The sequence below is a fragment of the Argiope bruennichi genome, chromosome 10 (genome assembly GCF_947563725.1).
Source record: "Argiope bruennichi chromosome 10, qqArgBrue1.1, whole genome shotgun sequence".
NCBI classification, from domain to species: domain Eukaryota; kingdom Metazoa; phylum Arthropoda; class Arachnida; order Araneae; family Araneidae; genus Argiope; species Argiope bruennichi.
This window is the reverse complement of record NC_079160.1, coordinates 53,423,883-53,437,184: the sequence shown is the minus strand read 5'-3', so window position 1 is coordinate 53,437,184 and position 13,302 is coordinate 53,423,883. Positions and strand designations below refer to the sequence as shown.

Genomic DNA, 13,302 nt, shown 5'->3' with positions numbered 1-13,302 from the left:
AGCTGGTTCCGTTTTTTATTTAAATAAGAGGGAATGAAATTGCAAGTGATTCATTTACATATGATCTTAGAAAATATCTTAATCTTTATAAATTCGTGAGAAATATATTTATAAACCAATGGGAATGGTCTCCGTAAACCTTTCTCGTTTACTCTCTAACAAAAATTGCCACGCCAAAGAACGCCTCACATAGCATTGGCATTCAATAGTTACAAGATATTAATTTTTGGCATGAACTTAGCATTGTTACTGAATCTATCCTGTCATCCTTGGCGAGCTATTTGGCGATTAATCTCTCACATGCGTTAATAGTAATCGAAAATTGAATTTGTATTTTAGACATGTTTTTCACAACCGACTGAAACAAAAATTTGACACAAAATTGCACTTGTTGCCACAAAATCCCATACCAAATTTGATATATTTAAGTCATTGCGTTTCTGAATTATCGTGTTTCTGAAAGTACAGACAGACAGTCAGTCAACCCCTCGTTGGGTATGGCTGCAAATTTACATTATAGTGTCTACATTATAAATGTTAAATTTGAGTATGGAATTTTACCTAGCTAGCTCTATTCGTTTTGTAATTATTTTGTTAACTTAGACCCAGAGAAAGTTCGGTTGTTCGAATATATTTTACTAAATTTGATACAAAACTACAAATTTAGTGAAAAGGCCGTACACTAAATTTCAACCATCTAGCTCAAAGGGTTTCTGAGTTATCTTTGTCACAGACAGACACACAGACATTTTACAAAAAATGAGTTTTTTGAACTCATAGAGGCCTAAATCGTGGAGATTTTTTTTTTCAAAATCTTGTTCGAATTTTTTTATGATTATTATATTTTCAACGTAAACGAAAAAGTAAAAATTCATGAATTTTTGAAGATCCATTATAGGCTATTTTGCAAAACTCTGATAAAAGCTGCCATATCCAAATAACTTTGGAAATCAAAAATAGAAACTTTGCCAATGTAGTGGTTTTAATAATAAAACTGATTACTATTAGTAGTGGTGGTGGTGGTAGCAGTAGTAGCAGTTGCTCATCACGTAATGGTGAATGAAAGTTAGAGTGAGTTTTCATCCAATTTTTCAATAAAACAAAAACCTAGAAATCTCTTATCGAAGCAACATCTCGATACGCTAATCTGATTAACAAAATTAACTAACAAATCAAAACTACTCTTATCTAATAAAATTGCTTATTTTTTTTTCATTTTTTTTAGTTTTTTTTATATACTCAATCACTAAAATAATTTGATGTACTATCGTTAAGGGAAAATGATTCTTTAAAGAGTTACTTGGAAATATTAATTTTTTTCAGCGAATTTAGTAAATCAAATAATAAGTTTAAATTTCGACATAAATTGCAAATTAATCAATCATTGAAATTGATACAGTAAAGGTCACGAACAAAACGTTCAACACGCATGGAAATTTAGTCCCCAAATGTAGTATTAAAAGTTGTTAATCACACATAATTATTAGATTTTTTTCAGAAATAACTATGATTATAAACAATTCAAAATAATTGATATTGAACTATTAATTTATTAAAATTGTAAGAGCAATGCATGAAAACGGGCTCGAACAATTTTAAAAAATTTAATAGACACCCAATTATACAATACATTACACTTACTATTACACAATAACAATTCTACATTTAGCCAATACTTAAATTTACAGCTTAACTTAATTCTCGAGGTCGGCAGGTTTTTCATGCTCACAGCCTTATAGCTAGTGTTGTATTGCCGTACTTTGGATTGGAGAGGAGGATGGCGCACTGGCATTATTAGAGAGTGTTATAGTTCGAAGGGGTTGATGTTTGGTTGGTGCATTGGCATTATTAGAGTGTTACAAAATCTTTTATTTTGAATTTGAGTGCGGAAGATGTTAAACAAAATATTAATAATGAGGTGAAATTTTTTTAATAATTTTCATCAGATAAAATTTCAGCATTACTATTGAAAAATTCGTTTTTCCAAGAAACCAAAATTTGATGTAGAACTAGTTTAGTTGAGTGGCATTAACGTCCCGTTGTAAAGCAACACTAGGGCTATTTTTGGGACGGACCTTGTAATTTTGAACCACGATCAGATGACGAGGACGACACCCGAGATGGCACCTCCTCTCCAAAATTCCACACCACACCAGTGGAGGACGTTTGGCCCCCGACGGATTTAACATGCACTAGACCCGCTTACACGACAATTCTTTGGTGAAATCGGGGATCGGACCTGAAATTCTCCGGCTCCGAAACCGAGACCTTACCACCAGACCACCGCGGCCTCATTGACTTAGAACCACAACTGCAATCAAAAGGCCACATACCAAATTTCATTCATTTAGATCATTGTGTTTTCTAGTTGTTGAGTTTAAAGACATGCAGAAGTCAAGATCAACAAACGTTAATCCCTCTGATATTAAGTTGAAAACTCCATAAAAAAAAAATCTGCTTTTTAGATGCTAAAACTGTGAATGAAACTTCATTTACGTAAGTTGTTTCACTTTTGAATGATCACCTTTATATGCATGCGAAAAGATCGACAAACGGTCAATCCCTTGATGAATTTGATTCCAAATTTCATACATAATGTTTTAGATGCTTAATCTGTGTACCAAATTTCATTTATCTAAGTTGTTTCGCTTTTAAGTAACCACCTTATATGCATACAAACGTACAGACCGACAAACGGTCAATCCCTTGATGAATTTGGCTCCAAATTTTATACGTATCTATATTTTAGATGCTTAACCTTATCTAATTTTATTTATCTTCCTCTTTATCTTTTCCTAGTTATCGTTTTTGCTTGAACTCGAACAGCCAGACGGACAGACTTCTTGTAAATGAACTTCATACAAAATTTGACGGGGATCTACAAATTTGGGGTTAAATCCATATACCACATTTTACCCATCTGGTTCAAAACATTTTTTGGATTAATTTCGCAGATAGATAGACATAATTCCAGAAATATGCTTTTTGGACTCGGAAATTCATCAACATTTCGAGTTCGGAATTTTTCGATAATTACAATACTTTCTCTATACTTCGAGAAAGTAAAAAAAAAAAAAAAAAAATTGTTGTCTGATAACATATCAAAATGTAAAATTCAAGCATCTTCTAATAATTCAGTTTGCAAGTTCAATACAAAAAAATTCCAATATCTTTGATATAAATGAATTATACTTTATGAAATTTTAATATATACTTCTTAAAACAAATAAAAACTGAAATCAGTAAAGGCCAAGCTTATTTCAATGATATGTAAATAAATGCAAAATGATATCATTACATGGAAATTAATAAATTTGAAATATTATGGGTCAAGTTATTAGATCTCAGCTAATAATAAAGGAAGGTGTGTGTGTGTGTGTGTGTGTGTGTGTGTGTGTGTGTGTGTGTGTGTGTGTGTGTGTGTGTGTGTGTGTGTGTGTGTGTGTGTGTGTGTGTGTGTGTGTGTGTGTGTGTGTGAGCACACTATCGTTTTGAGCAATGTTATTAAAGGTTAAGTGTTTTTTATTTCGTCTTTTGAAAGATGTAGATAAATTTCTCGAAGAAAATTAAGCTTCAATCTAATATGAAGAATTAAAGATTCAACAACATAAGAACTGCAGACTTCCTTATTGAACAGTGAGCGCAAATAATTATTAAAATAATAAACAAAAAATTCGTAGCATAAGGTGAGAATCTGAATGATTCTAAAATCTATATTCGATATTATATCCGTAATTTCAGAAAGACAACTAATACTATAAAAATGAATAACATTTTTTTACAGAATTATTCTTGCATATGAAATGAATATTTTGACAAAAATTCATTGAGAAAAATTAAACTCGATATTTCTCCTTTTCGTTAGAAGATTATAGAAAAAAATAAAAATAAAGGAAACCGTAAAATAAAAAAATATTCTAAAATATATATATAAAGTTAATTTTATTTCCAATAGATGGCAGCACTAATTTTTTCCAAGCGTTTGAAAATTGTATAATTTTAGTTGTGAGAAATTTGTCGACTCAGACTTTGTTAATTTTATTTAAAAGAATGAAAAGCACAGTTTAATTTTCTAGAACTGGCTCGGTTAGGGCAGATTTTGATTGATTGAAAGGAGGATAATCGAAGAATTACATAGATATTGCGAAAAACAAAGATTTAATATTACACTGGCGACGCTGCGGAAGCATTGGATTGCATGCGTACTTTAGGCATAAAAGATATAAAATCCATTTTTTTTTTATTTCTACTCTTTATACAATTAGTTTTATTAACACCCAAAATTAGTAAGTGTGATCTCAGCAAAGGTCTGTCTATATTGCTTGAATAAAAAATTGGATTATATATGTTTTAAGTGTAAAATATGCATGCAACTCTATGTCGTCGTAGCGGAGCCAGTGAAATGCTGAGGTAGGGCCAAACTATCAAATAAACAAAGAAGGCAACTACTTAAGGGCCCCTCACCTTTAAAAAACTCCGAAATTTCCTTATACTCTTTTCCATGTTTTGTGAGTATATAAATTTAATGCTTTCATCAAATCTATAAGAGCTTTGCGCTCGAACTGATATTCAAATCATGTATCGTTTGAATGTTACATTATTCTAATATTCCTAATTACCTTCTGTAATCTTTATATTCTATTGTTTAAAAATTCTAAAACAATATGTTGCCTTGTAATTTTTTAAAACCAATCGCAGTAGTCTCCCAAAAACTTTCTCGCATATTCTCTAATAAACTAGTCATGCCAGAGAACGCCTTACATGGCATTGAAAGTACAATAGTTACGAAATATTATCTTTTGGCGTGAATACAGTATATTTACCGAATCTATCGTGTCATCCTTGGCGAGTTATTTGGCGATTAATCCCTGACATGCGTTAATAGTATTCCAAAATACAATATGTTTTTAGACACGTTTTTCTGAATCGATTGGAACAAAACTTTGACATAAACTATACACTACACAAGTTTGATATGGGATTTTGTGACAAATTAGTCGTTACTAATTCCAATATCAAATTTGATATATTTAAGAGATTGTGATTTTGAATTATCGCGTTTACATCTTTTTGAAAGTACAGACAGACAGACAGTCAACCTTTCATTGGATTTGGCAGGTGTCTACACTATAGATGATAAATCTGTGTACAAAATTTTATCTATCTAGCTCACTTCGTTTTGTAATTATCGTGTTTACGTATATTCGAATAGCCGGACAGACTTTCACTAAACATATACAAATTATCAGATATCAGATTTCAAAAATCTCATAGAAATTTGCAAATTGTGTGCACGGCCTTTATACCAAATTTCAACCGTTTAGCTCAAAGCGTTTTTGAGTTATCTTTGTCACAGACAGACAAATATTTTCTAAAAATGTGTTTTTCAAACTCAGAGATCTAAAACGTGGAGATACGTCAAAATTTCTTTTTTGACGATTACGATACTTTCTCTACACTACGTATACGAGAAAGTAAAAACCGATTCTATAATTAAATAATATCTAGCCGGCGTCCTGGCATAGGGGTAGCGGTCCTACCCGCGATCTGGACTCCAGTCCCGGATCGGGCATGGTTGTTCTTCATCTGTTCTATCTGTCAGATGTGTGAATGTGCCGCCACCCCCCCCCCCTGTAAAAGGGGACTATGCAAGCGAATGTGATGCGTGAGTAGCTAAGACGTACTCTTGGCCCTAGTTGGCGTTACTATAAAGAAACAAGAGACGCCCCCTCGGTTTAAAATTGCTGATTTCGTCAACGAACTTGTCCATGGCAAGTGCCATTAGAAACAACAACAACAATAATAATATCTAGATTGGGTTCGATTCGAGTTCTTTTTATATTAATTTGATTTTTTTTTTAGTACGCAAAACACTAAAACTAATGAATGCGTGCTTTCCAAACAATTCTGATAATCACAATCGCAAACTACTCCGACCCGCTGGAAGGCATACGGAAAGACTTGAATGACCAGACCGCAGCAACAATAATACTGGAGGGAACTGTGATTGAGTCCAAAGGATCATCACCGGCTACGGCACAACACTTCACTAAGGAAGTACGTTCCATCATCGATGGGAGGAGCCAGACCTCCAACTTTTCGTGTATCCACAAATGTGGTGATAATCAACCTCCATATCGGAAGCTTCTCATCCTCAATTACGAGGTGCCCCCACCCCCGTGGGAATTTGTACAATTTGAATTCTACTGCACTAAAATTTATTCCAAATTATCATTTTAAATATAGTTTAATATTTAATCTACCGCAATTGATTAATGTCCAAATATTGAAAAATGTGTTCTCCAGTATTCCTCCTTGCATTTGAAATGAGCGAGTTTTTTCAGATTTATTACTATTATTATTATTTATTTCCTTCGTTGTTAAATTTCACTTTGCCGTTGCTTAGCGTGGAAAAATGTATGATAATACCGAAGAATGTTTTAAATTTACAATAAATCCTTTTTCAAGGCACGGAAAGTTTGTAATTTTAGTCCTAATTATCTCCGTCAATTTTACAAATAACTCCATGAAAGTGTTTTCTATATTATTAATATGATGTAACATGCACTTTAACGAGACTTTTTGGCCGATCTCCTTTATATGTTTAATTATTTTTCTAACTTCCTTACTTCTATGTTAGAGGCGCTGTAGTTTTTCTTAATAAATACAGCATAGTCATTTTACTATAGGTACACATTATTTCAGCACCTATGCGAGACACCATTTTGAATATAACCCTTTGCACTTGGAAAAGTAATTCGATACATAATTATTCACCTAATACAAAGATTTTTTTATTGATCTGAAAAATAAGTATACATAAATATTTTAAGTCGAATTTCTTTGAAAAATTAATCAACATCTTTTTACCATTCTGTAGGCGTTTTAAACAACCAAAATTGAAAAATAAATAAAATAAAACGTCAAAATGATGCAACCATCTTGAATGGTGAATGAGAGGCACAATCCGAGTGTAAATGGCTGAAAGGATTTAAAAAGGTTTTACCGATCACACTGTGAAAAACAGCATAACTTTGAACATAATTTTTATTATATGTATAAATATAGAAAAACATATCAATAACGTATTAAAATTATTCATTTTGTACATCTATTACTAAGGTACCAGAACATAATTGTTTGAGATCCTAACTATCCTCTGTTTATAATCACAAACGATCCCTATCTTTTTTCTTGTTATAATATGAAAAGTAAAATTTACAAACTATCAAGTAATCTATCAACACCATTTAAAACTTAAGAAGTTAGACAGTACATCAGTCAAAGAATTAAATAAAATTTTCGTAAAGTCATTGAAATCCAAGAAGTAATCGAATGAAAAAAATATATACTAGGAATCGTTTAAATCGAAGAAATAAATGCTTCGAAAGAAAAATAACAAAGAGATTTATTTTAACTACAAAACTGAAACTAAAAATTATATATTTGTAAATGATAATCTAAACCACGACTGAAACTTAAAAAGAAAAACTTCCGAGATCCTTAAAAAAGCATTTATTTAAAAGTTATTTTTTTAACTTTAGGGAAAGGTAACTTGAGATTCTCAAGGGTTTTTTTCCCCCTAAAATGTATCAATTTGGAGAAAAGTGAGGGAAAAAAAACTTACCTTACAGCACAAAAATTCGATTGTAATATCTGAAAAGAGAAATACTTCCATTCACTTTATCAAAGATTTTCCGATTTTTCACAGCCATTTGTGCAATAGCGATTGCATCCAAAGAATTCTTCTATAAAAAAAAATATGATTGGTTGATTTCATTTGTTTACATCCCATTTTGAATTTACACGAAGACTGTTTTTAAATAGAACTCATGATTTGAAGCCATAGTCAAATATTAAGAAGAGCAATGTTAAAACCAACTCCTCACTTCAAATTTTCCCACCAAGGGGATAAAATGAGCCTCAGACCCACATAATGAGCATTAAATCCAAGTAAAAGATGGTTCATAGGGGAAATCAAGTTCTGAAGCTCATATTCTGTCATCAGGGCCACAACTGCAATTAGAAATATTAGAACCAATATAAAGCTCATGACTATTCTAAAATTACTCTCTCTAAATAACAATATATATTTCTAAAAATAAATTTTATAATAATAATAAATAATTGCGCATAATGAATTCGAAACACATACTTTTGAACCATGGTCAGTTGACGTGGACACCACTTGAACCTGTAGTCCTCTATCCAAACTTCTAAAACACACCAATATGAGATTATATGGTTAATGTGCAAAAGGTCTACGTACATGGTACACCTAATATGAAAAAATATGATAGAATTACATTCTTTGAAACTAATTATCTTTAAACCAAGCCTACCATTAATTCTTCCTGACCCTGAAAAACTGGGTAAAAAATGTAAAATTCTTAAAAAGGTTCTTCTTGGAACATAGTGATTGGATACTATATTTTTCTTTAAAAGTATGCCCGCGGTGGTAAGGCCTCAGCTTCGGAACCGTTGGGTTTCAGGTTCGAGATCCGATTTCACCCCGAAGAACCGTCGTGTAAGCGGATCGGGTGCACATTAAATGCATCGGGACCAAACGTGCTCCCTCTGGTGTGGTGTGGTGTGGTGTAGAAGTTTGGAGAGGGGTTGCCGGCTCAGGTGTCGTTTTTGTCATCTGATCGCGGTTCAAAATTACAAGATCCGTCCAAAAATAGCCCTACTGTTTCTTTAAAACAGGACGTTTATATAACAAACTAACTAATTTTCTTTAAAAGTTAAAAAAGGAATTGTGTTTTTTTTATCAGTTAGTAATAATTGATTGATGTTTAGTGAAATTTATTTGAAACATTTGAAATATAGGCCACATGGCGAATTGCATTGCTTTCTTTTTGTTATTGGAAGCGTCCATTGTGTAATTGCAGCTGCTAGTTCAATAACAATAATAATAAATAACAAAAACCTTTTATCCGCTGCAATAAAACCACCTGTATCCACAAAACTAAAAAGCCCTCACACAGATGGTGCTTACAAACTGTAACTTCCTATTGTGGATGCATGCAGATAAAGAACACCACGTGTTCTCTGAATCAAATTTAGGTCTGAAACAAAATATAATGAATCAATAATAAGAGCAACAAAATTATTTTTAGCTGTCTGGACTATAGACTTTTCATTTTAACGAAGATTTTTAGTAATTAATCCGAGCTATTTTAATTCAAGACATTTCTGTATAACGATGGAAAATTACGACTTGTTTACAATTGCCCTGGGTGCTCTAGTCGTTCTAGTACCTTTAGCGATGGCTTTTGATAAAATCGTGTTGATGATTTCAGACAAGATCCGACCAGAATTTGATGGCATGGATTTGAAATTTATATTTGAAACACGTCGTAAGTAAATCCTTTTAAGTGCATGAATTTGCCTAGTAAAATCCAAAATTAGTATTTTTCAGATTACTGTGAAAATAATTTTTTAAAATTAAACTTTGCATACCTAATATAGTGTAGATAATGTAAGTTGCGGATATACAAAAAAATTTCTAAGAATGAGAAGTTATTGCTTATTTCAAAAAATGCGTTAATCATATTTTATGAAAATTTGTGACAATATTGTATTAACCTTTTACATTCGAATGGCGCCTCTCGCTCCCCATTCAAGACGGTACATCATTTTGACGTTTTATTTATTTTTCTATTTTGATTGTTAAAAGAGCCTGTACAATGAAAAAAGAAAGATATAGATTAATTTTTCAGGGAAATTCAACTTAAAAATTATTGTATGTATTTATTTTTCGGAATAATAAATAAGCCTTTGTATAAGGTTAATAATAATGCATCGGATTACTTTTCCGAGTTTAAAGGATTAATATTCTAATTAGATTTAATAGTTCGTCAACTTCTTATGCTGCATTTTCTTAAAAGTTTTAAAGAATTTTCAGTATGTTTGAAATTTAATAGAAATATGATAACAGAATTTGAATCATTATTTGATTAGAAATTTGCTTCTATATGATATCGGAAATAAAATAGGCTACGACTGAAAAACTTGCGGCATTAAATTCTTTGATATATCTAGAATTGAATTTTCTGTGTTTCTTCGATTTGGGAGAAATAAAATTAGGGGGGGGGGGTAGTTACACTTTTAAGTAGGATTGATCCATAATGGCGCACATATTCAATGTCTTTATAAGGCAATAAGACAGATAATTATAATTCGATTTAAATCTTGGAACTCAAATCTTATAATTTAAACTATACCAATTTACTGGAAGCTTTAACATCACATAATCAAGCAAGAGTTCAAGGAATTTGTTTAATCTAAATGCACCAAGGACATTGACCTAAAATGCCGTAAAGTAGAATATAATATTACTGCCTAACACTGTGGCAACGATAAGAAAATCGTTTTAAATTAAACAGTAATTTTGAAACAATGGAAAATGAATGCAAAGAATGACATTTAAGTACTCTACCAGTGAGTACCAAATAAAGAATTATGAAACTCGTCATTATTTATGTCATATTAGATAATATAGACAGCTATCATGACACTGACTCGCATTTTATTTTATTGTGACAGTGCATTTTTAAGAATCTAATTTTGCTCTAGAGAACTGAATATAATGCTTTTAACATGAATTTAATTTTAAAATTTTTACTTTCAGTTAAGCGATGCTGGGGATAGTTGGCAGCTGTTTGAATCTATGAAACGAACAAAATTTTAGTGTAAGTACCATTTTATGGCATTCTTGCAAGTAGTTTTAAAAAAAACTGTGCACGTTCTGTATTATAGTTTTGCCTAGTTAATTTTTTAATCAAGAATGTTAAATTTGCTTTTAATTATTCTTGGATTAATTTCATTAAAAAGTTCGACGCAATCATTTGTGTAAATCAGTCTTTACTGAAACAGAAATTCGGATAAATTTGCAAAGGGTATGTATTAGATGCTTACATGTATTTTGATCATTTTTTCACTTTAAAAAGGCATTTATTGAGAAAAATTGGTACAATATATATTAATAAAAACAATTTCTATCATTTTCTACAACTGTTTCCCATTTTCGTCTCATAATTTTCGGCATTTGACTGTCTTCGAATTTTTTTGATCCTCCAGACCGTTTTTTGTCATTGACATCGAAATCATCACTCTTAAATCGTTGAAACCAAAACCGACAATTGGGACATGATGGAACATCACCACAAGTTCCTAAAAGTGTAGGATGGGATTCGGCAGCAGCTTTTTTCAAATCAAACAAACAAACCAAAAAAAAAGGCAATGAAAGTCGAAAATGCAGTTTGGTGCGTTTCATGATTGGGATCTTTATACACCGAATAACTCAATAATACTAAATGGAAAACTTTCAAAATGATAACAATCAAGTAATAGTAAATTGGTAAAACCCAAAACCATTGTCATTTATATAGTACTTCGCATGTTTAACAATAGATGGCGCTGTTCAAAATATATGCAAGCCTTTTATTTGTAGACTTGATGTGGGTGTAGATGTGCAAAGGTGAGACGCTCTTGTATCTAGGATTATAGTTCAATCCCGATGGAAATTTCGCTAATTCAGTTGTCAAAAGCCTTGAATATCTATGGGTTGAAAATGAAGGATCGGTCAATTCTTTATTTCAAACCTTGATAACATCAAACATTGCGATGATCAGGCTAAACGAATATTTTCGTGTATATCTATATTTTTTGATTCAGGTTCATGGAATTTTGATTACATAAAGCGAATGATAACTTTAACCGTGATCACATTATTCGACATCCACTATATATTGCATTTATTTTCTGATTGTAATACCTTATGAATTATTGTGAATTTAAGATTGACAATTATTTTATAATGTCCTTACATCTATTCATATTAATCTTGCAAGTTTTTTACAGTACAGAATAATGAAAATCGATTTATAATCACTTTGATTGGACTAAGAGAATAGGAAAATTTAGATTATTTAAAAATTTCTTTGGCGGAATTTTCTTTCTCATTAAGATACATGCAAGTCATTGAAAAAGAACAATAAAGAACAGCTTTATATTGAAAAAGAAAAGAACAATAACTTGAAAATTGTGACATTGGTGTTATCAACCGCCAATTTCTTAAAAGTAGCCATTAAAAAGTAATTGGCACAAAAGATGCTTGTTATGACGAGACAATAATTCGTTCCATTTGAATCGTACAAAACCCATGTAGAAGTAGCTAACCCTTATCCCAATATTTTTACCTTTTAATTACATAAAAATTCGAGCTATGAAAATGAGAATATACTGAGCTTTCTAACAAAGTCACGCGCTTTGTTAAAAAGCCCAAAATGGGAATTAATCATTTTTTAAAGGCTGTGAATTTAAATTTCAGTTAAGGACGCAACTTGCTTGAAATATGCCTATTATAAATTCCTTTTTCAATAAAAAGCTAAATAGCGGGAAAATTTTTACCCACTAGAAATGGGATAAAATAAATTTAAAATTTATTAAAAAGCTTTCTAAATGAACAAGAATTTATCTTTAGTTGTTTTAATAAATCCTAATTAAATTTCCTGCTTTTTCTTTTTCCAGGAGCTATATGGATTTACAACTGTCTTATACTGTGGTTTTAAAGACGAAATCTTGTTTTATCTCTTGACGGCAAAAATACTTCTGAATAATCTCTAATGAGCTGGTATTTTATTGATGTGTATATAGAATGTGATACTAATGTAAATAAAATGTGTATATAAAATTGACTTTTAATAAAGGTTTACTTAAGAGGACAATTCTTCAATGCAATCTTCGCTAAATGCTTTTTATTTTATAATTGACTTTATTTCGGACATCATTCTCCATTTGATTTGAAATTGACATCTTCTAGATCAGGGGTGGACATTAAGTCGATCGCGATCGATCGGTGTACAGCAAAGACATTTTGGGGTGAACGCTTTTACTAAGACCCAAGACGCGCTTGTTAAAAGAAACATTTATGGGATACGTAAAAAAAATTTCTGACGAATTTCTTTAAAAACGGAATATGGTGTTGAACTAATAAAACTACACTCCGAATTCGAGGGACGTTTTCAAAAATTTACTAGACTAGAAACCAATTGTTACGTTCATGTGTTATCCATTTGGCAATGCTGATGTAGAAGAACTAATTTAAAATAAATTATTTCTTGAGGAAAGCGAAGTTTTCACCTTAAAAAAATGACAGTTTTAAAAGCAAGTTGTTCAGAACCTAAGAATAATTTTTAGAATCTAATGGACAAAATAAAGTATCCTAACTTAAAACAAATAATATTTTTTTAAAAAAATTAAGTCAATTCCTACTTAGGTCAACAAAGAAAAATTGTA

General features: G+C 31.2%; 1 long non-coding RNA gene across 1 annotated transcript in view; it reads left to right on the top strand.

Annotated features, from left to right (window-relative positions):
- LOC129988647 (uncharacterized) overlaps positions 1–12,744 on the top strand; it is a 40,946-nt gene extending 28,202 nt beyond the window's left edge. The window contains exons 2-3 of the long non-coding RNA XR_008785664.1: positions 10,634–10,694; positions 12,535–12,744. This is a non-coding gene — a long non-coding RNA (uncharacterized LOC129988647). The remainder of the gene's footprint in view (positions 1–10,633; positions 10,695–12,534) is intronic.
- Positions 12,745–13,302: the final 558 nt, after the last annotated feature.